Below are 22,708 nucleotides of genomic sequence, written 5' to 3'. Positions count from 1 at the left end.
GGGTCACAATTCAGGAACCAGGAATGTGCGGTTTTTTATTTTTATTTTATTTTATTGTATTTCTGTTTTTATTTTTTATTTTATTGTATTTCAAATTTCATCTTATTTCTTGCACTTCAAAAATTCTATGCATAATGTGCGCTGCTTTTATTTTTATTTTATTGTATTTCTCTCAAATTTTATCTTATTTCTTGCACTTCAAAAATTCTATGCATAATCAAATATTTTAATGTGCGCTGTTTTTATATTTACTTTTATTTTATTGTATTTCTAATCAAATCTTAATGTATTTTAATATTGTATTTTTTTCAATCAATGTGAAGCACTTTGGGCTACAATTTCTGTATGAAAGGTGCTATACAAATAAAGTTTATTATTATTATTATTATTATTATTATTATTATTATTATTATTATTATCTATATGAGGAAAAGGTTTACATCTACAAACTATCGTTTTAAAAGATGTGAATAACATGAAAAAACTGAAAAAATAAGTGTAATTTTAACAATATTTTGCCTCAGTTTATCATTTACACATTTACATTATAATGTAAAAAATACACCAAACGTTTAATAACAGGCAGGATCTTGTTAAAATTGTACTTACTTCTCTTAAGACATTTCAGGTTGTTCATATTTGTTCAGGTTATTCACATTTTTTTGCGAAATTATACTTTGTTTTAGTGTAAATACATGAAAATATTTACATTTACAAAGAGAAAAATTTGGAGTTGTCATTATTTCTATGTTCTTATGATAGTATTTGACTGGTCCTGCCCACTTGAGACTGAATTGTTCTGAATGTGGAACCTGAATTAAAAGAATTGTTAATATTTTAGTCTATTTTTGCATTTCACAAATTCATCCCAAGGGCCGGTCTGGACCCTTTGACGGGCCGGATTTGGCCCCCGGGACGCATGTTTGACACCTGTGAGCTAGAGAATCTGCAGGCTGATACAGCTCTGTAACACATTTTAGCTTTATCAGTACACCTTGTGCAAAATTATTATTAAAGTCAAAAAAATATCATTAGCTTTTTATACGAGGCACATTCTTAAAAATAGTTTGACTCATCTGCATCTCTGTCAGCCACGGTTTAACAACTCTAACCGCAGTGATTTGAAATTACAGGGTATATCATGCACCACAGGTTTTTTGCCTGAGAAATAATTGATCTGATGTAAGTCATATGTTTTTCTGTAGTCTTTGAACTAATTAAAAATACTGTATAGCCTTAGTACTGTATAGAAAATGGAATCTCTGACTTCAAATTCCATTTTCTCAATGGAACCTTCATGTGTGTGTTTTTTACTGTCTTGATATTGACCATGTGACATCAGGGAGAAAGTGAAGAGTTAATTAAGATAAAGGATAAGATAATATAAGATAAGATATGCCTTTATTAGTCCCATAAGGGGAAATTCCAGGTTTACAGCAGCAAAGTACAAAAGCACACGAGAGCAAAGGAAGTGCAAAACTGAGATAAACACAAATCACAAAAGCTATATAAAGTATTTACAGCTGTGTACATGCTGATCACACCACAGGTTTATTACACGGTTTATTGTACTGTTTATTGCACGGTTTACTGTACTGTTTATTGCACGGTTTACTGTACTGTTTATTGCACGGTTTACTGGACTGTTTATTGCACGGTTTACTGTACTGTTTATTGCACGGTTATTGCACAGATTTTCTGGAGCGGTTTTGGTTGTGGAGCCTGACAGCCTGACACCATCTATTTGATCCCAGATTGGAGTGAGCTGCTGATGTCATAACCAGAGTCCAAGCACAAGGAGCTGCAGACTTAAAGGCCCTTTTCCCAAATTCAGAACAAGCTTTAGTCAGGTGGTCCTGGCAGGCAAATGAAATATTACGCAGCACTGGAAGCACATGGTATGAATCTGTGGCTGCAGCTGAGCTGGTTGAATAACAAAACAGATAAGCAAATAAACAGTGAATATCAGCTGCTGAAACACTGATTCTCTGATAATAAACCAGTTGTTATGAACACAAATGTTAATATTTGAATAGTTTCTTCTTATCATAGGTGACTGTAATCTACCACTTGCCCTTCGCTGGATCAGATGTAGGGTTTGTGGTGGGTTTTTTTTTTCTTTTTTTTCTCAACTTGATTGAAAATACTTGGGTATACAAGACATAAATTTTGGACAAACAAACAACAAGATGTCAAAAAGGAAAAAGCGTTTGAACAAATAACATTTTTAAGGCCTTGAGCTAATGTAGCTAATGCTAAGGAAGTAACCCACTGGAAGTGGAGGTCAGTGCACTAAAAACAAAGTTATTTAAAAAATATTTCCATTAATATAGTTTGTATAGTTAGTCATTTTTTGGGCTCGTCTCTTTTTTTTTTCTTATGTGGATATATATATATATATATATATATATATATATATATATATATATATATATATATATATATATATATATTTTTTTTTTTTTTTTTTTTTTTTTTTTTTTGGGCTGTTCTGTCTTTTTTTTCCTTATAGTGGATACTTTTTTGGGCTGTTCTCTTTTATTTCTTATAGTGGATAATTTCTTGGGCTGTTACACCTCTGGACCACTGCACAGAATAGACAAATAATATTTAAATAAATAAATAAATAAACAACAAATCTAACACAAAATAAATAAATATATGCAACAGAGACTTCAGTCTATTTGAAAGAATCATTTATAAATTGCCAGGGTGATAGAGCTTTTTTTTTTTTTTTTTTTTTTAAAGATAAATTCTAAAGATTTAATATATTTTTCAAATTCTATTAGGAAGATTTTAAAATTTGGGTGTGTTTTTGGTATATTTATTTTATGTATATGAAATTTTTCAAATAAAATGATCAAATTTACAGTGTTTGTGGTGTGTTTTTTTTTCTCAACTTTATTGAAAATATTTGGGTATACAAGACATAAATTTTGAACAAACAAACAACAAGATGTCAAAAAGGAAAAAGCATTTGAACAAATAAGTTTAAGAAAATAATGTATAGATTTAAAAACAAAAAGCAGAATAGACAAGTAATAGTAATAAATAAATAAAAATAACAAATCGAACAAAAATAAAGAAATATATGCAACAGAGATTTCAGTCTCTTTTAAAGAATTGTTCAGAAAATGCCAGGGTGCTCGAGGTTTTTTTTTTTTTTTTTTTTTTTTTTTTTTTTTGATAAAGATACATTTTAAAGATTTAATATATGTTTCAAATTCCATTAGGAAGATTTTAAAATTTGGATGTGTTTTGGTATATTTATTTTCATGTATATGAAATTTTGAACAAACAAACAACAAGATGTCAAAAAGGAAAAAGCATTTGAACAAATACATTTGAGAAAATAATGTATAGATTTAAAGACACAAAGCAGAATAGACGGATAATGGTAATAAATAAATAAATAAATAAATAAAAATTACAAATATAACAAAAATAAATAAATATATGCAACAGAGAGTTCAGTCTATTTAAAGAATTGTTTATAAATAACCAGGGTGCTAGAGCTTTTTTTTTTTTTTTTGTTAGAGATAAATTCTAAAGATTTAATATATATTTCAAATTCCATTAGGAAGATTTTAAAATTTGGGTGTGTTTTTGGTATATTTATTTTTATGTATATGAAATTTTCCAAATAAGATGATCCCATTTCCAGTGTTTGTGTTGGTCGTGAACGCAGCATTGGCTGTTCTGTGAGATGGAAAAAAACGAACGAACGAAGGGGGAGGAGCCACGGCAGCATCACGGAGGCATGACCGAGGAGGGGAGGAGAGGCACAGTCTGTCCTCCTTTGCGGACACCTCATCCCTTCGCTCGTCATTTCATCGGGTTCTGTATCGAGTGTTCCGTTGACACCTTTTATTATGCCCTTCGCTGTCGAGCGGCGAGGAAAGACTTCGGTACCGAGGCTAACTACCGGCTACATGTCCGGTTAGCACAACAAAGCTAACACCGTTCACCGACTGGACCCGGCGAAGTGTAATGCCAAGGAAGGGAATGGCAAGAGTTGAGCCCAGGAAGAGCACTTTGGGAAGAAACCAGGACTAAGCAGACGGAAACAGCTGAGTTATTTCACTAGCTTGTTTACAGGTAAGCGGTGGTTCATATGTATGTGTTAGCATGTTCACAGCGATGACTAAAGTTAGCACTAGCATGTGGGCTAGTCTGCATTATGCTAGCACCGCTGTCGGGTTAGCTAACGAGAGCACAGTGTCACTGTTTTTAACACCTGAGTTGTCATCCAGTTTCGTTATTATTATTCAGTGTAAATTGAAAGCATCATCAGTAAATGTGTGAAATTCATTCGTTGCTTAAACAGTTAAAATGTTGCAGTTGAACTGGACTGTGAAAGGGGGAAAGCCAGTTTGTGAAATGAAAACAGTGAGAATACAGTTGAAGCTGTTAGACAGGTAGACATGAGCTTATAATAATGTCATGAGAGTTAACATAGATGAGGTAGAATACAGTGATAATGCCTAGACCACAGTGTGACTGACAGCCACGAAGCACCCCAGACAGTTAAACAGTGTGTGTGTGTGTGTGTTTTAAAGTGTGTGAACTAACATATATTCAAGTAATTATGTTGTTTTGACGCGTCTTTGAAGTTGCTGACAGATCCTGAAGCATGACGGTAATTATGTACTGTAGTAGATAACGGTAGATATGTGTTATTTAGAGAGATTATTGTGGCGACCTATTTGTATTCTGTCTGTCCTGTGCGGGTTATTATTAGTCTGCCTTCCCTGATCCCTGTCTAAGTAGTCAACTCACACCCCTCCTTGTATCTGTTCCCATCACAGCATAGCAGAAGTTTCAGGCGTGTGGCAGCTTGTAAACCAATCAGAACTTGAAGTTCAAGCTAAATTTGGCACACAAGAGAATTACTTTATGAGAAAATTAATTTGCACTTATTAAAATGTACCTGAAGCAAACAGCAATGTTCTAGAGATACCATGTCAAGTCGTGTCACGCTTTTCCTCTCTTAGTCTCCTCCTGTTATCAAGTATGTTCTCAAATGTTCCGGAGTGTGGAATGTGGTGTTTACACTCTAAAGAATCAGCTGTACTTGCCTTTTATGACTTCATGGATTGTTGTCATAAGTAGCTATGACCACAGCAGGGTTTTAGCCATCCCTAAAAAGTCTAAAAGCACATGATTTGAGTCTAAGGCCTGAAAATGTTATTACATAAAGCTAAGGCTTCTAATGCAGCATGTCTATTCATAAAAATAGCTTTTTCTAAAGTAATGTATTAAGGGTGTTCCTGTTAAGATTACTTTAATCTGAGAGCAGTGCATTTAGAGTTTGGTTGAAGCCTGTCAAAATAACACATTTGAATAGCTTGCATGTTGTGTAAGAAAAGGCTCAAGTGTGAGGACATTTGGTTCTAAAGACATTAGAGTCGCATTGGAAGTAAAAAAACAAACAAAACACAATGCTGCTGCAGACAGCCACCCCCAGCAATGGCCTGTCAGTACTCAAAATATTTTTTAAGGGTTGACTTCATCAATGTTAACCTTTTGGGTTTTTAATTCCCCTTGAACATTTTTTCTGATTTAATTAATTCATGTTTTAGTTTCTGGTTGTCACAGTGAGTCAGGCTCTTTTGTGGTAAAATCCACATTCCTTATAAATCTATACACCTGCAACTGAGCCTAATATTGTCTTTTTACATTCTGCGTGCACTTACTCTTGGAAATTGCAGATTAATTTCAAACTAATAATGATTCCTACAGAAAACTCACAATAGAGAACTAATTTATACCACTTAATTTTTCATGTGATTATAAAAAGATCATTTGTCTAAATTCATACATTTGGTTAAATATGACCTCAAAAAGCTCTTGAAGTAATTTAATATGATGTCTGCTTTATGTAGAAACCCTGCCAAAGTCACCCCCCAGTTTTCCTTCCTATGCTTTGTATATGTGTTAAATTTAATTCATAAAGCTCTAAAAAGTCTGCAATATAGCCTAATGTAACGTGCAGAATCTCTGCCATATCTTCCTAGCTGTACATTTAGCTTAGCTGTATCCCCAGTAGTTTGCAGTGAAGTGTCATTGCAGTGGTACAGCATCTGATAAATGAACAGGAAATGCTGCATCCATTGATCAGTGAGATCTTGGGTCACGACTCAGGAGAGTTCCCTTCTGCAGCCCATCATCATACACTGTTTTCCAAGTTGGGCTGCATTCCAACACACACACACACACACACACACACACACACACACACACACACACACACACAGAGGCACCTGGCATCATCTAACCAGCGGGCTATAACACACCTTTACTTGATTACATGCTGAGATTGGTGTTGTAGGGCCAGATGCAGCTGTAATACTGGAACTTTGGCACTGGGCGTGCTGTTATTGTGACAGTGCCAAAACTGAATCAGTCCTGCCCTAGATCTCACCTTTTCTATCTTGCACATGTGCCTGTGATTATATTTTAATCCCTCTTTTCCAATTTTTCTTCTGTTCAGGTTGTTGTTGGTGTTACTATAATTCCCGACATGGTGCAGAAGTACCAGTCACCTGTGCGGGTGTACAAGCATCCCTTTGAGCTGGTGATGGCGGTAAGTGTCTCTACAGTCAGCCCTCTAGCTGTATGAATATTGCATGCCGTGGTTGGAGAGTTATGTAATGGTGACGGATGGACAATTCAGAGGTCACCCTCAAACGATAGTCATTGAATTACACACCTTTCATGTGATAGGCTCATACAGTCAAAATATGATTCCTGAAGTCAGGCTTCAATGTACACGTACCAGTGCGTTGCGATATGTGTATATAGGCTTATTTGAATGTAGTATTTGCTGGACACATTGTCAGTGTTGTAGAAATCTGCTGCACAAACATGCTTAATGTCAGGTGGAATATTGAAATGACCTACTTAACCCATAAAGGCCAAGTGCTACTTTTGTGGCAGTTCCCAAAGGGATTTTTCTCTCTAATTTAACATTTCGTAAGTAATTTATCACCATTTGTTATAATGTTATCCTCTGTATTTAGCATTTTTAAATGAAATCAAGGTATTTTCCTATATCCTCTTGAGACCCAGTAATGCATCTTTGTCCTCTGTAGGGGACAGAGGCAACAGCTGTCCACTACAGAGGACATTTAATAAAGAAATAAAACCTGTATCTTGAAAAAAACGGTTACATTATGTTTCCAATTGCTCCCTGTCCCTCAGGACTTAACATTTGTTCCATGTAAATTGAGATGTTGAGTCATTGTGCAAAATGTGTGCACACTCAGCATCTGAACGTACAATGCAGCTGTTATGTCAAACAGAGGTTCCACTCTAGACTCTGTAGTGGTAGTCCATTTGCAGTGTAAAAAATTCAGCACTTTGCAATGCATTGCTTTTAGTGTTGCTCGCTGCACGTTTTCATTCACCTTCAAGCATGAATGGTGGTTTGAGTGTAGGAACTGCACATTTGCATGGCCTGTTCTTTCTTTTTTGGTGGTTTTTAGATGACCTGGTTGCCTCCCTTTCCTATCATGTTCTCAGAGTTTTTAGTGTTGTCTGTGCTGTTTTGTGATTTGTTTGTTTTTAACTTCCCTGTGTAAGGGATGTGTGTACCCAGCCATATACACACCTGATCAAAAATTTAAGACCAGTTGAAAAAGTGCAAGAATTCACATTTTGCACTGTTGGATCTTAAGAAGGTTCTAAGCAGTTTCAAAATGTAAAAAGAAGAAGTGGAAATTATTGTTATGGGATGTTTCCAGGAGGCTAGTGGAATGATACTCAAGTGGTGAAGATGGCATCCACTGTCTGGAACTGATGTCCATTTTTGTTCACTTCCTTTGCCATCCATCCCCAAATGTTGTCAGTGTGGATTTAGATCAGGGGAACATGCAGGTTGGTCCACCACAGGCGGTGTTGTCCCTCTGTCCTCAGTCCTCTGTCAGACAGTGGACATTGTGAACTGCAGCGTTGTCCTGTTTTTAAACCCAGTCCGTCCCACACAGACCAGGACCCTCAGTCATGACCCCTGACCCCTGAAACATCGGCACAGATCCAGCCTTAGCCGTTCAACACCCCTACACAACCTGAAGCTCCACTGGTCCACTGAAAGGAAAAAGCACCCAGATCATGATGGCCACGCCCCCTCCACTGGGCTAACGCCTACAAAACATCTCCAGTGGGATCTCTTTCTCATGTCAGTAACGTTGGAAGCATCAGGACTGTCAAGGTTCCATTTGTTCTCCTCAGAGAATAAAACTGTCTTCCGCCTTTCACTGTCCCATGTTTGATGTCTCTGTTCAGGTCCAAACAGGCAGTTTTGTGGCGTTGAAGGAGACGAGGCCTTTGATGACAGTGGTGAATACCTGACGCAAAATGACTTTGAAGTCCACAGTCTTGCACAGATTTTGTTTTTTAAAGGCTGTGGTCTTAAACTTTTGATCAGCTGATGAACAGACTATTTCAGTTCAATTGTTTTCAATAAATTGCATACTCAGATTTGTTTTAGTCTCACTCCCATTTCTTCTTTTTTGCATTTGGAAACTCTACTTAGAACCTTCTTCAGATCCAACGTTGCAAAATATAAATTCATTCCGTTTTTCAACTGGTCTTAAAATTTTGATCAGGAGTGTATTTGGGTACTTTAGAGGTGCTGCTATGCTAAATGTTAGGCAAGCCCTTTCTCACTTAATAGTTAGAATATGGAAATAGTGGATGTTACATTGATGCTTTAGCAATCAGCAGCAAAAAAATTAATGATTACATCATTTGACTAGTTTTTACCCCTCTGCTGAGAGGTATTGTATCGTTTTGCCGTCCATCTGTCCGCACCGTCTGTCCATTCAACCGACAGTCACATTATCGTAGAATGCATTGACATATCTGCACCAAATTTATACTGTGGATGCATTTGGCATGGAGTAGAATATAATTGAAAGTAGGTGACCGTGACCTACTTTTTCAAGGTCAAATGTCCTTGTGCTGATATAATATCTGAGTACTTCAATATAAATATGAATGTGATAAGTTTTACACAAAGACAATCTAATCTAATTATAGAGCAGGAACTTTCAACAGAATCTGACACTATATTTGGCCGAGGGGTATTAAAAAGTGCGCAGCACGTTATGTTTCTTTCTACTGAGAAGTTTTCTGTCTTTTAAACAGTGAATATGTCTATGTAGGCTACACATTAATGTTTCAGTATTTTTGCATTTTTAAGTAGGCTTTTTAACTAACGGAGCATTTGATGACAAAGACATGAGCAGGGGTTCTCCTACCATTCTAAGCCTTTTTGTGCACCATCTAATTCAAAAAGTAAAATCAGTGTTTGACCACAGATGGAAATTAGCTTTTCTGCTAAATCTGGTGCATGCAATTTGTTCTTTGTAACTAATGCCAATACACACTGTCCTGTAACTAAATAAATAATACAAATAAAATGTGTATTGCAATCACCTATTCCAGTTATTCCAAGTTTCTAAACATGAATATGAGTAGAAAATTATTTTTTAGTAGCCACGTAATCCATTTATTTGAAATTTTTTTATTTTGAAATAAGTGTAACAAGTATAAGAACAAAGAGGAGGATGGGTAGGTGAATGTCAGTGACTTGAGCTCAGTGATGTGATAGTGTATCACTGCAAAGGTGTTAGTTTGATGCTGCCAAATGAACTGGTACTTAAACCAGGAAGGTGTTTAGAGGTTGACTTTACCCTTTGTAACCTGTCATGTGTCCTGGGAATGCCACGTTCCAGACAGGTGCTTGTTTTCTTTAAATGGAAATAAGCCTTCTGCTCGGGCGGGGATGAGGATACAGGAAGAGTAAATCTCCTTAGCACAGGCTTGTAGGCAGGGCAAAAAGATAGCTATAAATAGAGGGCCAGTACCTACACCTGGGTCTACACATGTAGCTGAAGGGGAGGACTGCAATGGTAGCAGAGCAGACACTTGCATGATTTGTGAGCTGCAGATTACCCTGCTCATTGTAGATAGGGAGCCCTAGTTCTGGAGCAGCCCTGGGTGTTTTAAACTAGGACAGCAACGCATAAGGTGGAGGTTCAATCACATGCAGATCACAATGTTTGTTCAGAGTTGCTTGATGTAATATGAGAAATATGGTCAGAAATATTTGAAGGTTTCAGTTAATGGATGTGAGAAGAAGATATTTCTGTGTACTGCAGGCTGTGTTCAGTGTGTTTGTGTATTTCTTTTTCCTTCTCGTAACTTCTCTCTGCAGTGACTATTTTGCAGACACTGCAGAGCAGACTTAATGGTGCGTCACAGCAATGCTGGCTCCTTTTATTGAAAACCAAGTGAAATCTCTCTCCTTTCACTTCCTCTACGTATAGAAGGTCTGTCGCCATTTCAGCGTAGTAGTGAAACAACATCCTGCATTTGTGGGAAACCATTATTAAGCATTTCTGCGGTGTAATTTTATCTAGAAAACACTCGGTGCAAACTGAATCTTGATGTCAATCTTTTCAAAGTGTTTTTAAATATGCACATTCTGTAGAGTAGTTCCAAATTATATACATTCACTACAGCTTATTGTGCCGTACCTTAACTGTTTTTATTCTTTGCAGTTCCTCTGTCAAAATATCTGAAAATATTTGCCACCTAGCTTATAAATTACAGTTATAGCTTCTCACTTTACTCTTTTCAGGGATTATAGTTGACACTTTGCTTTGAGGAATTTAGTGTTCTGTCTTTATGAGACTCTGTTATGAGTCCTGTCACTTCTTTGAAATACCTATTTACTCTTCGAGGCTAAAAATCCAAGGCTCCACTTTCTTTCGTTAACATCTGTAAATGCATTCCTTTAGTCTAGATGAAATACAGTCTGTCTTACTAGGCTCTGAGCAGCCACTGAACTCCTTGACAGGTGCTTTTGGTGTATTTCATTGCTGCATTGCTGAGGCACAAACTCGCTGTTGCGTAAGTCAGACGTGGCACTTCAGCTGTTTTGTTCCACAGCAGTTACTGTATCCTGATTTTGAGTGTGGTATTCTTGGTATGTTGATAGCCTCTTAACAATTTGACACTTATTTTTTAAACTATCTAATAAATGTCTAATCTGTCAGCTTTACAATCTCTAAATTGAACCTAAAACCTCTTTTTATAGAGAAAAATCAACCCCCACTGCACATTATAATTTAGTTTTTGTAATTTGGGCATAAAGTGTTGTGAGACTGCAGCCATGAATAACTTTAGTACAAATAAACTCAACAAGACCAGACTTGACACTTAATTAAAGATACTGACGTGAAGCTTAACCAAGTGATGTATAGGAAAAATGTCTAATACAGAGTTTGTCACTTAAAAAAAAAACTGGTCTGAAAAAATTGAGTAGATTAGGAGAGTGTGGAAAGATATAACCAGTGACTTTAGTGTAGTCCAGCATAACCTTGAGACTTGTGTAGATCAAGTAATGTCTCAATACACTAGACCGTCACAGTGGTTTTCTGTCTTTTTTCATTTTAGGAAGATAAGCTTTGTAAGGAAGTAAGACAGTACAACAGCAGCCTTTTTTTTTTCTCCTCCACCATAGTGGTCCACTTGAGTTTGCTGCCATATCTCAATAACAGGAATAACGTTGATGCTGTTGTTGCTATTATCGCAGCCGTCCCCTTCTAGAGCCAGTCAGCCCTTCCTCGGGGAGCCACAGGAGGAATTGTCAAAAAAACACAATACCCCTCTTGCTGTTGTTTCAGACCTGGGGGGACAGTTGCCTCCGGAACACATCTGCTGATAAAGAGAGGATTTCAGTAGCTGCGTAGCTTCTACTAACTGCATGCTGTTACAGTTGAGCTTGAAAGACAATGCCTAACTCTTAACTCCTGGATTACTTTGCATGCTCTAGAGAGAGGGTATTAAGTGAGGTAAAGCCTGTTGTATCCGAACTGCCTCCTGGAACGTCTGGGCCTGGAACTAATCCATGAGGACAAAGCGCTTTGGCCCTTGTTATGTCCAACAGTTTTCTACAGGGGAAAAGAACAGGATGTGCCGGTACGGGTGTAATACCAGCTGCACTTTGTTCACCAGGAAAATCACACACTTTGCAGCTAATATTTACATATAGACGACTGTTTAGTTTCAGCATTATCTTGATTGTAGCTTAAACTGTTTTGACAATAGTTAATAAGCGTCACAGTGTCACAAAACAGGATAGATTGCTATAGCGCTTTGTGGCTGAAGTGAAAGAAATGAAATAAATTACTTTAAAGATGAGAAAACCCACCTGGATAACTAGAGATCTTATAAAATACCAGTACAAGAAGACCAGGGCGATGAAGTAAATGGGCAGTGACCCCGACAATACCACAAAATACAGTGGGTACGGAAAAGTGTTCAGACCACTTAAAATTTTTCACTTTGTTATATTGCAGTCATTTGCCAGAATCATTTAGTTAATTTTTTCCCTTTGTTAATGTGCACATACACCCCGTTTTGACAGAAAAAACAGAATTGTAGACATTTTTGCAGATTATTAAAAAGGAAAAACTGAATATTACATGGTCTCACGTTTTCAGGCCTTTTGGTCAGTACTGAGTAAGAAAGCACGCTTTTGAGCTAATACAGCCATGAGTCGTCTTGCGAATGACGCAACGAATTTTTCACACCTGGATTGGGGATCCTTTGCCTTCCTCCTTGCAGATCTCTCCAGTTCTGTCAGGTTGGCTGCATTCATCTGTCCAGTCATCCTGTCCCCTGCAGTCGAAAAACACCCCCACAGCTGATGCTGCTACCACCATGCTTCACTGTTGGAATTGAATTGGGCAGGTGATGAGCAGTGCCTGGTTTTCTCCACACGTACCACTTAGAATTAGGCCAAAAAGTTCAGTCTTTGTCTCATCAGACCACAGAATCTTATTTCAACATTGTCTGGGAGTTCTTCATATGTTTTTTGGCCAACACTATGTGGGCTTTCTTGGTCTTGCACTGAGGAGCAGAGGTTGTGCTAGACATTTTTATTGTCCGTCATTTTGACGGACAGGGTCATAAAAATTCCGTCATAACATAGTATTATTCATCATTTCAAATTTTTTTTTTAATGATAATGAGATATATTTAGTAGTATTTAATGTTCAAAAACATCTCAATGATGCAGCAATTGTAGTTGCTGCTGGCTGATAAACCAACGTGATATCACGACTCACATAATTATATGCCACTTTTAATTGATGTGTTATCTGTAGACATTATAAGCTTCCTGTGTATATTCACACAGTGTCCAAATCCCATGTACTGAGGGTTACCGGTTTGGGTTATGTGAACCAGAGATCTGGGCACAAATTTACATGCCTCAAATAACACATGAAAGGTAGAAAATGCGTACATATAACACACCAAATGCCATCAGAACTGGTGTATTCCTTGCTTGTCCGTCCATCCTTCACCGCATCAGTTCCTCTTTTTTCACCACGTTTATCAATGCCATCACATTTACTGCACTTTCAAAAATAAGTAAGGAGACTCGGCTGTCTTCACATTTTGCGCTAGCAAAGTAGCATCTAATTTTGGTTAAAGTCAGCAAAACAACGAGACAAGACTTGACACTGACTGATTAATATGCATACTCGCCATCGACTGAACAGGGGGTCTACTACAGGTGAACTAACGGTGAGTCATTTGACTGAAGTACCGCTGTTGTATTCAGCGTAGTGGTGAACAGTGGTGCTGTTGGGTTCTATACAGGTAGGATACTGTTATGGAATTTTTGATATTTTCGGTTAATGCGACCTCTGCTGAGGAGAGGCTTCTGTCGGGCCACTCTGCCATAAAGCCCCGATTGGAGGAGGGCTAGGTGATGGTTGACTTTCCACAACTTTCTCCCATCTTCCCATTGCATCTCTGGAGCTCAGCCACAGTGATCTTTGGGTTCTTCTTGACCTCTCTTACCAAGGGTCTTCTCCCCTGGTTGCTCAGTTCGGCTGGACGGCCAGCAGTAGGAAGAGTTCTGGTCATCCCAAAAATCTTGCTTTTATGGATTCTGGAGGCCACTGTGCTCATAGGAACCTTAAGTGCAGCAGAAATTCGTTTGTAACCATGGCCAGACCTGAGCCTCGCCACAATTCGGTCTCTGAGCTCTTGTGGCAGTTCCTTTGACCTCATGATTCTCATTTGCTCTGACATGGACTGTGAGCTGTAAGGTCTTCTATAGGCAGGTGTGGGCCTTTCCTAATCAAGTCCAATCATCAGTTTAATTAAACCCAGCTGGACTCCAATGAAGGTGTAGAACCATCTCAAGGATGATCAGAAAAAATGGACAGCACCTGAGTTAAATATACGAGTGTCACAAAGGGTCTGAATATGTATGGCTATGTAATTTTTCAGTTTTTCGTTTTTAATAAATTGGCAAAAATGTTTACAATTCTGTTTTTTTCTGTCACAATGGGGTGCTGTGTGTACATTAATGAGGAAAAAAAATAACTTAAATGATTTTAGCAAATGGCTGCAATATAACAAAGAGTGAAAAATTTAAGGGGCTCTGAATACTTTCCATTCCCACTGTACTTGCTAATTCTTAGTCTTTTGCAGCATGAACTGGCTATCTTTCCTCAAGTGCTAGTTCTTCAGTGAAATGCACTGTCCAATTAAAAACTAGTTTCAGACTATTCTCTACTGGAATATGGATTTATGCCTTCATGACTGAATAAAACTAAATGAGCAGTCCAACTCATTTTAGTTGTCAAGCAGCTATTTAGGTGGTTCCCTAAGGCCTGTAATAGTTGTACAGGGCCTTGCCATAAAATAAGTTCATGCAAGATAGAAGTGGGTGTCACACTGGTTTAGAGACATTTACAGGAAATATTTAAAAGGTCAAATCATGCAAAGTAGAAGTAAATAGTATGGAGCAGAGAAAAGCCAGTCATATCAGGCCTTCTCTCAAAAAATGTTGACCCTGTAAATCCATTATTCATTTCTCAAGTGAACTGTCTTCCACTTTATATGAAACGGGGGTAACTGTTGGACAAAAGATCTTATTCAAGGCAATAAATATGTACATAAATAAATCTGAATCACTGAACTCCAAATAATTAATCAGTAAATGTGGAATTGAACATCTAACAAAATGTAGGAGGGGGCAATTTTAATCTTCTGAGCAACTTTACTATGCGACACACACTTGGACTAATCACAGGTGTTTTCAGACAGGTAGAGGTTAAACACACGATGGACAGCTGTAATTACCGATGCTGTCAGGTCATCTCTCTGTCAACGCATTTTTAAGTGGAGAGCTACAAAAGCAAGGTGTGCGTTCTCAAATTCTGTTTTTTCCCTCCCCAATTTCAGTTCCTGCAGCTGAGATTTTTCCTATGTTTTCCACAGTTAATACTTCAGGCTCCCTTTGCCGTTGGCCCCTCGTCTATGTGGGTCATCCCCAGGTTTTCCAAGAGTTGGACCATCAATTATTATTTTGTTCCTGCCTGCTAAGCCAGTATTTCTAAACTTGGCTCATCCCACGTTCCCCCTTCCCTTTCTGTCTAGTCTGACTGAATGCAGATCAGTCCTGGCGGGGCAATGTCCTGTCCCACCATGTCCTGACCCACTTATGGCCAGGTCTGGTAGAGGCTTTTGCAGCCCAATTTTCTGGGGCCGATGCATCCTGGGCTTAGTCTATTGTAATCCGTCTGTGAGCTGCTTGCTTGTCTATCCCTCATATCACTTAATAGTCTCACATCTAGAGGCATGTAGTTGCTCTGTCAAAGATTTGCCCCATGTGAGCTGGCTGGAACAGACAAACAGGGTCATTTGATTTTAACACAATCTCTTTGTCCTGGAAAAACAGCCCATTGACAAAAAGAGCACAAACAGGGATGAAACCTGATTACTCTTCATTCATGCTAGATTCAGACAGGATTCCTCAAGGAGACTTAACATTAAGGAGGACATTAATTACGCCCGTCTTTGCGATATGTTTGCTTTATTTGCTCTTGTGACGAGCTTTTCCTAAGGTTGCACCTGTCTGTTCTGATTCACTTTCCATCCAATCTTGTGAATGAATCTGTCAGAGCTTTGACTGCAATGTCTAATTCACTCACTCTGTTTACTGACGTTTGCCAAGAACCAATAAAGAGTTATAGCCTGCTTCAGGAAGGGGAGCATTGGTCAACGTGCTGCTTGAAACTCCATTTAAAAAAAAAAAAAAAAAAAAAAAAAAGACTGTAGTGTAACCATGTGACTCAGGGAGCCTATGGGAATATTCTGGAGCTGATTTCATTCACTGATCATCAGGACACTCATTCACCCTCTTTCTTGCTGCAAGGTCAAGATGCTTGGCCAGCAGCACCCCTCCCCCACCCTACTTCGCTGTGCTAGACATAGATGAATGTGTACGCACATACTCTTACACAATGACCCTTAGCTCAAGCTCACTGAACACTGCAATCATGCTACAGTACGGCAACGGACTGTGAGTCACATTTATGCTGCAGCTGCAATGTTAAAGGGAACGTGCACAGTAAACTGCAGCCATTTACTTCTGTCTTGTCTCCTTGTGTACTGACTAAATATATATAATGCATAGCTAGGTTTAATTATTGTTTTTGTTTTTTCAGAGCTTGGCACAGAAAAGTATTTAGGTAATCAGTGTCGTTCCTCAAATGCAAAACAGAACAGAAGTGGTGTTGACACGATCTGTCTGTACAGACTCGATCATGTGCTATGATGAACGGCAGTTGTGGTTTTCAGAACATCTTTTCCGTTGTGTGCTTTTTCATATAGATTTTAAACTGACCCCCCCACTGGATTTTCTCTGCTGTTGTTTCTCTTCTTCTAATCATTTCTTCTTTTCAGTATGAGGTTCAGGTATATTAACAGAAGAACTGCAGATCACACAGTAAATGCTTTGGCAGCATCTTTCTTTCCTTTACAGCATGCGTAATGCTGCAGTTTCCTGGAACTCGTGGCTCATGAGAATTTTCTGACATTTGCTAGAGAACAGGCAGGGTGATGAGCAGAGCTGCTTATCAGTAGAGCTGCTTGTCATGATTAGGGTTTGGAGAGACTAGTATGCTGTGCTCACATTTTGATCTTTCTGACAGTTTGATGCTTTATTCTTCATGGTTTTTTTCAGTCATGCAAAATACTTTTGACTGAAGTAGAAATGTAATTTTCATTAAAAACTTTTAAAATCTTCTCTAAATAGATACAGAAATGAAGTTAGTGGGATATCACAAATCATTTAGATTCAGTTACATGGTTTACGCTTACATTTATAAATGTATTTATGCATTATAATGGCAGAAATCTATGTAATTCAGCAGTTCTTGTTCCCACTTAGATGACTTTTGATAGGCGACAGATGGCTGCTTTCCATTCCCTGGTAGACGCATACATCCAATCACGCATGCATAACCCAGTACTGACTGCAGTTTAGCATATGACACGCCTCACCAAATATTTAGGACCTTACATTTATATAAGGTCTGTACACATTTCATTGGTAGTTCCAGGCTTTTCTGCCATTACAGAACCCAGTGCAGCAGTGAGCTCAGTGGGGGAAGAGAAGTGGGTGGTATGGCATGTACACATGCACAAGGCTCTATTGTTGCATCTGTTCAATCAGCAACCCCCCGTCCCCCGTCTACACCTTGGTTGAAGACAATGTTGGATGTGAACAGAGCTATTATTGAATGCACCACCTACTCTAGAACGTCTTATTGATTTAATTCGTGTGAAGGCCCCTTTTTAAAAATATGACATATTAATGGTGTCACATAATTCATATTGCTTTTTTTCCATCAGTAATAGCATCTGTTTCTACATACCAGCATGAATAGTATGGGTGTAGTGGTACAGAGGTTTCCTGGTTTGGTATTAGGGATGCAAATTATTGATTAATCCATTATTCATTAGTGGGTTGACCTTATTGATTGATTAACAATTAAATGATAAGCTGCGATGTTCCTGAGAACCTGAATTTCTCTTTTAATAGGGTCTATAAGAATAAAAGCTAAATATTGTTTATATACTTCATGAAAAATGCATGTCATATTCCTTAATGATTGATTGAACCATTGGATACAGAACAGACAATGACATTTATGGAATAGAACTAAAGAAATTCTGCAGAGAAATTCAATAAAATAAATGGATCTAAAGAGGGGTAGTTTAGAAGAAATGGGCATTTCTGACTTTGCATCACTACTTGACATGATGGAGTGAGATTTCAGTGGCGATGCCCCCCACCCCACCCCACCCCACCCACTGTCGACACCACAAATCCCACCGTGGAAAAGGGCAATTAACCGACAATTAATAATTTAATTGAGCAAATTATTATCGACAATTAATTGATAGTCGATTAATTGTTTACATCCCTATTTGGTATATCCCTCAGTTTGGCTCTAGCACCAGGGTTTGGTACTTATCCCTATCTATCAAGTACATCATATTGCTATTTACTTGAAACTAAATTAGAATATCTTCTCAATTAACTTAAACCTAAGTTTCGTCCTTCCTTGCTGTGGTCTGATATCTTCTTCTAAATGCTATTGCTGATTCTTTTGGCAGTGTCAGAACCTGTGGTGTGGTAGGAATTGCCTCCTGCATTGTGCTTGTTACACTCGATGTTATTAGCATGCTAACAGTCTACTGTTATTCACTGCTGACAGCTGCAAAACACCTTTCCAGGTGAAACTTGGAATGTACAACATATTTTCTGAACCGACTGTTGGTTTTTGTTTTTTTTTTTGGTTTACACATGGGTGAATGTTTGTATCATAAGACAGGTAGTATTTAAAAAGTGCTAAATTTATAACATGTGATAGAGGCTCACAGCAAATATGATCACCGCTATGCAAATTAAACTATTGAGACTATGTCAACACAGGAGGCTGTATCTCCAGCATCTAAAGCAGTTTAACTGGTTGGCCCAGCTACAGAACTGGGACATGGATACTCCTCATATATTATAAGCTTTTCTCCCAAGTGGTTTCACCTACTTAGATGCATGGGGGCACCTTGCTATTCAAAAGCTTACCATCTATCATTTATTCAAAAGATGACATGGTGAAACCAGTATTGTTTAAAAAGCCTGATAGAGCAAACTGATGTTAACCACAAATGTTTTGGTTCCAACAAAAGTTCATTCTTGTGTGTTTAATGGCTATACTGAAACTGTCTGTACAGCAGGCCAGTGTACATGTGTACAGTAAGCAACCATTGTTTAAGTCTACAATAGAGGTACATGGTGCATGTCATGGATGTGCGTCATGGACTATTCAGTGATTCACGCCAGACCATAATATTCATTGATGATGAAAGCGATCAACAAACATGAAAGCAAGAACACAACGGCAAGTCCTTATATTTGCAAAAAGGGCTCCTAGCAGAAAAAACTTTCAAGATCCAGTGATTGAAATTGCTATTCAAATAGCTTGTTACATCAGGAAAGTTAATAATAATGAAAGCATGGATAATACACTGGTAGGGTCACAGAGCTCTGCTGAATAAAAGAACCGAGAACATTATGTGACACGAACACTGTGTGTTTTTTATACCCCAGCCCACCTCCTTAGAAAAGTTGTCCATCCCATTTCTCAGATGCTATTCAGCCAGTTCTTTTCAAATTTCACAAACATGTTCTTTGCATGTTTCTTTCTAATCTATAGGTAGGCAGGGTGTCAGTGAGCAGGAGGTGCAAAGTGTTGTGAGACTAGGTGGGGGTTTAGTAAACTCTGCTTACTTTTTCACCCTTTGATATATTTTTTATATATTACCCCACCCCCTGAAGGGGAGGCAAGGGATATTGTTTTTGGTTCGGGTTGGTTGAATCCACACCAAATTTGGTTTATAGATTGCCAGTGACCCAGAATAGATCTGATTACATTTTGGGAAAAGTAGGTCAAAGTTGCAATTTTTAATGAGTTTTTGAAATCTTTTTTTTTTTCTCTCATTTACTTAAAATAGGCACATTTTCAAATGTCTGTAGCAGCAAAACTATTGGGTGAATTCATACCAAATTGGGTTTATAGATTGCCGGTGACCCAAAACGGATCTCAGTACATTTTGGGAACAGTGGCTCAAAGTTCAAATGTTTTATGAATTTTTAAATCTTCCCATTTACTTATAATGGGCGAAATATGTGCGAGGGGTGGTGTGTTTGTGCCTGGCACCACATGTTACAGTTGTAATAGTCTTGTGCTTGTGCTGAGTCCTAAATTATTTCATTTGTATAGCCCAGATATTATTTACCTTAGATTGTCATCAGGTTAATGTAGCCTAATTAATTCCGACTTCTGAGGGTGTTGGAAGGAGTTTATTATTTTAGGATGGCACATTTTCCTTCTTTATTTCAAGTACTTGTTAAAGTGGCATGGCCTGTCTGAATGGTAAGGTATGAACATATCAAAGTACCCACTTTACTCTTGTTTTTTCTTTCTCTGTACATTTGTGTCAGTTGGAAGAAAGACAGAAATTTTAAGCTGCCTGCTTGTAACTTTCCTCTCGCTCTTCCCCCAGCTTTGTCAATGACCTAGTTTAGAGTTGAGTTTATGGCTTTCTGCTAAAATGAAAAACAGAGGGAATGTTCTCTCTTTGTACCATCCTCTGTCATTTTGTAACCTCATATCTTATTGATCACTTAATGTTACCAGATGACAGTAAAGTTTTATGCATCCTGACCACTGTATGTCTGTGACAGCTTTTCTGGTGAATGAATCTGGCATGGTCTGTATTTGGCTGCACTTACATCATGCAAGTTCACAGAGGGAGAGTCGGTAATGTTAATCCCTTGGCCTCTCAAATATTTTTGTCCTCCAGACACGATCTCAACATCCTCTTTAGAAGCTGGCCCAGCAACTACATATGACCCAGTGAATCCAATTAAATGTGTGAATGAACATGGCAGACCTCAGCAAATAAAATAATAAAAGCATTTGAGAATGACGCACATGCAGGACAGGCCCTACACTTGCCCCAGGGGTGATAGGGTGGGAATAATGATTTTGGCCATCAGATGTTGGCCAAATGACATCACACCCTGCCAACAGAACCCATGCAAAGGGAGTGTGCGTAATCTGTTTCTGACGTCATTAGTGTTGTATATATTATACAATTTTGTTTTGTATCTGTTAAAAGGAAAATTTGGTGAGCAAGTTAACAAGTGCCCAATGTATGACAGCACTGTATTGAACCTGTTGTCTGTCACCTGACACTTTTGTTCTCGATATGACAGTGTCCTCAATTTGACTGTCAAACAGCATATATGAGTAGTCTGAATTTTTGTGATATTTCAGTATTATTCGTGTTTTATGAGAATCCCTTGGACATGTATGCAGTGCATTCAGAATTGCTGTGTCATTTATTACACTGTCAGCTGAAGAAAAGGTAAAGATACTCTTTGATAGAGATGAATACTGTAAAGAAGAGTGTTGTTCGGCTCAGAAGGAGAAGCATACCTAGTGTTGAAGAAAAAGCATATTAACAGGTATTTTATATGTGCAAATATTAAAAAGCTGACCTTTGCAAGATGGATGGAACTTGTACTACCAATGGAATAAGTAGAAATATTTTGTGCATGCCAGTAGAGGGTGTGACATTATTTGGGAGGTGTGCTGGAGCAAAATGCAGTGCATAATTTGGCACCTGTACATCTGTCATTTTTATTTATCTTGAGATGAACCAGTAAAATCAGCGTATACATTATAATGGGATTGTTTAGGCCAGGGTCACCAACCCCGGTCCTCCAGAGCTACTATCCTGCATGTTTGAGATGTTTCCCTCTTCCACCACACCTGACGGATCATTATCAGGCTTCTTCAGAACTTGATGATAGGCTTATCATTTGAATCAGATGTGTTGGAAGAGGGATACATCTAAAACATGCAGGATAGTAGCTCTGGAGGACCAGGGCTGGTGACACCTGGTTTAGGGTATATCTGGGTCAAATATATTTGTCTCAATTCAACATGAAATGACTTAAATGATGTATCTTTAAAACAGTGTTTTTGTAATTGGTTCTTAGTGATCTTTATATATCCCTAGGGATGTAACGATATGAAAATTTCATATCATGGTCATTGTGACCAGAATTATCACGGTTATCATATTATTATCGCGGTATTATTGAAATTGTGCTCAAAATGTTCAAAAAGTACTTATACATACACTGAAATAATTTAACCAAGTTGAATTTTGAAAAAAAAAAAAAAAACAAAAAAAAAACCAAATAAAATAATTGGTACAATGCACTTTCTTGGCAGAAACATTCAAGTATTAACCCTTAGTGGTCTGAGCCTTTTTTGGCTGTTTTTCAGTACTGCTGATTTTGCCTTTATATTATATAAACAAATGTTTACTATACCCATGTTTGGTATCTTTTTTTCAGCACAACTTCATCTATCTCATCTGCCTATTATTTTTTTCACTTTAACTTACTATAAAAACATAAAAGGCCAAAAAACACCAAAAAATATAAAATCCAATTTGAAAAATGTATATCATTTATTGCATAAATAACACAAAGATGCTTAACGAACCTTTTCAAAGACTTTAAAAGTGAATATTGGTTCCAAATATTAGGTATATAAAATTCAAATTGGAATAAATTAAAACTATACTCAATATTTGCCATAAAGCATATCTTTACATCGGTGTTTTCTCCGGAAAAGTGCAGTAATCAAAGATGGTTATCATGATAATTAGAATTTAAACGCTCATACCATTGGCAATTTTACCGTGGTTTATCATTATACCGGTAATGGTTACATCCCTACAT

At 37.7% G+C, this 22,708-nt stretch overlaps 1 pseudogene; it reads left to right on the top strand.

The window, feature by feature from the left end:
• The first annotated feature begins 3,752 nt into the window (after positions 1–3,752).
• Positions 3,753–22,708, top strand: part of LOC115425430 (SEC14-like protein 1) — a 36,548-nt pseudogene continuing 17,592 nt past the window's right edge.

Source organism: Sphaeramia orbicularis, chromosome 1, assembly GCF_902148855.1.
Source record: "Sphaeramia orbicularis chromosome 1, fSphaOr1.1, whole genome shotgun sequence".
In the NCBI taxonomy this organism is placed as follows: domain Eukaryota; kingdom Metazoa; phylum Chordata; class Actinopteri; order Kurtiformes; family Apogonidae; genus Sphaeramia; species Sphaeramia orbicularis.
The sequence above is the reverse complement of the archived record's forward strand: the minus strand, read 5'-3'. Positions and strand labels throughout refer to the sequence as shown.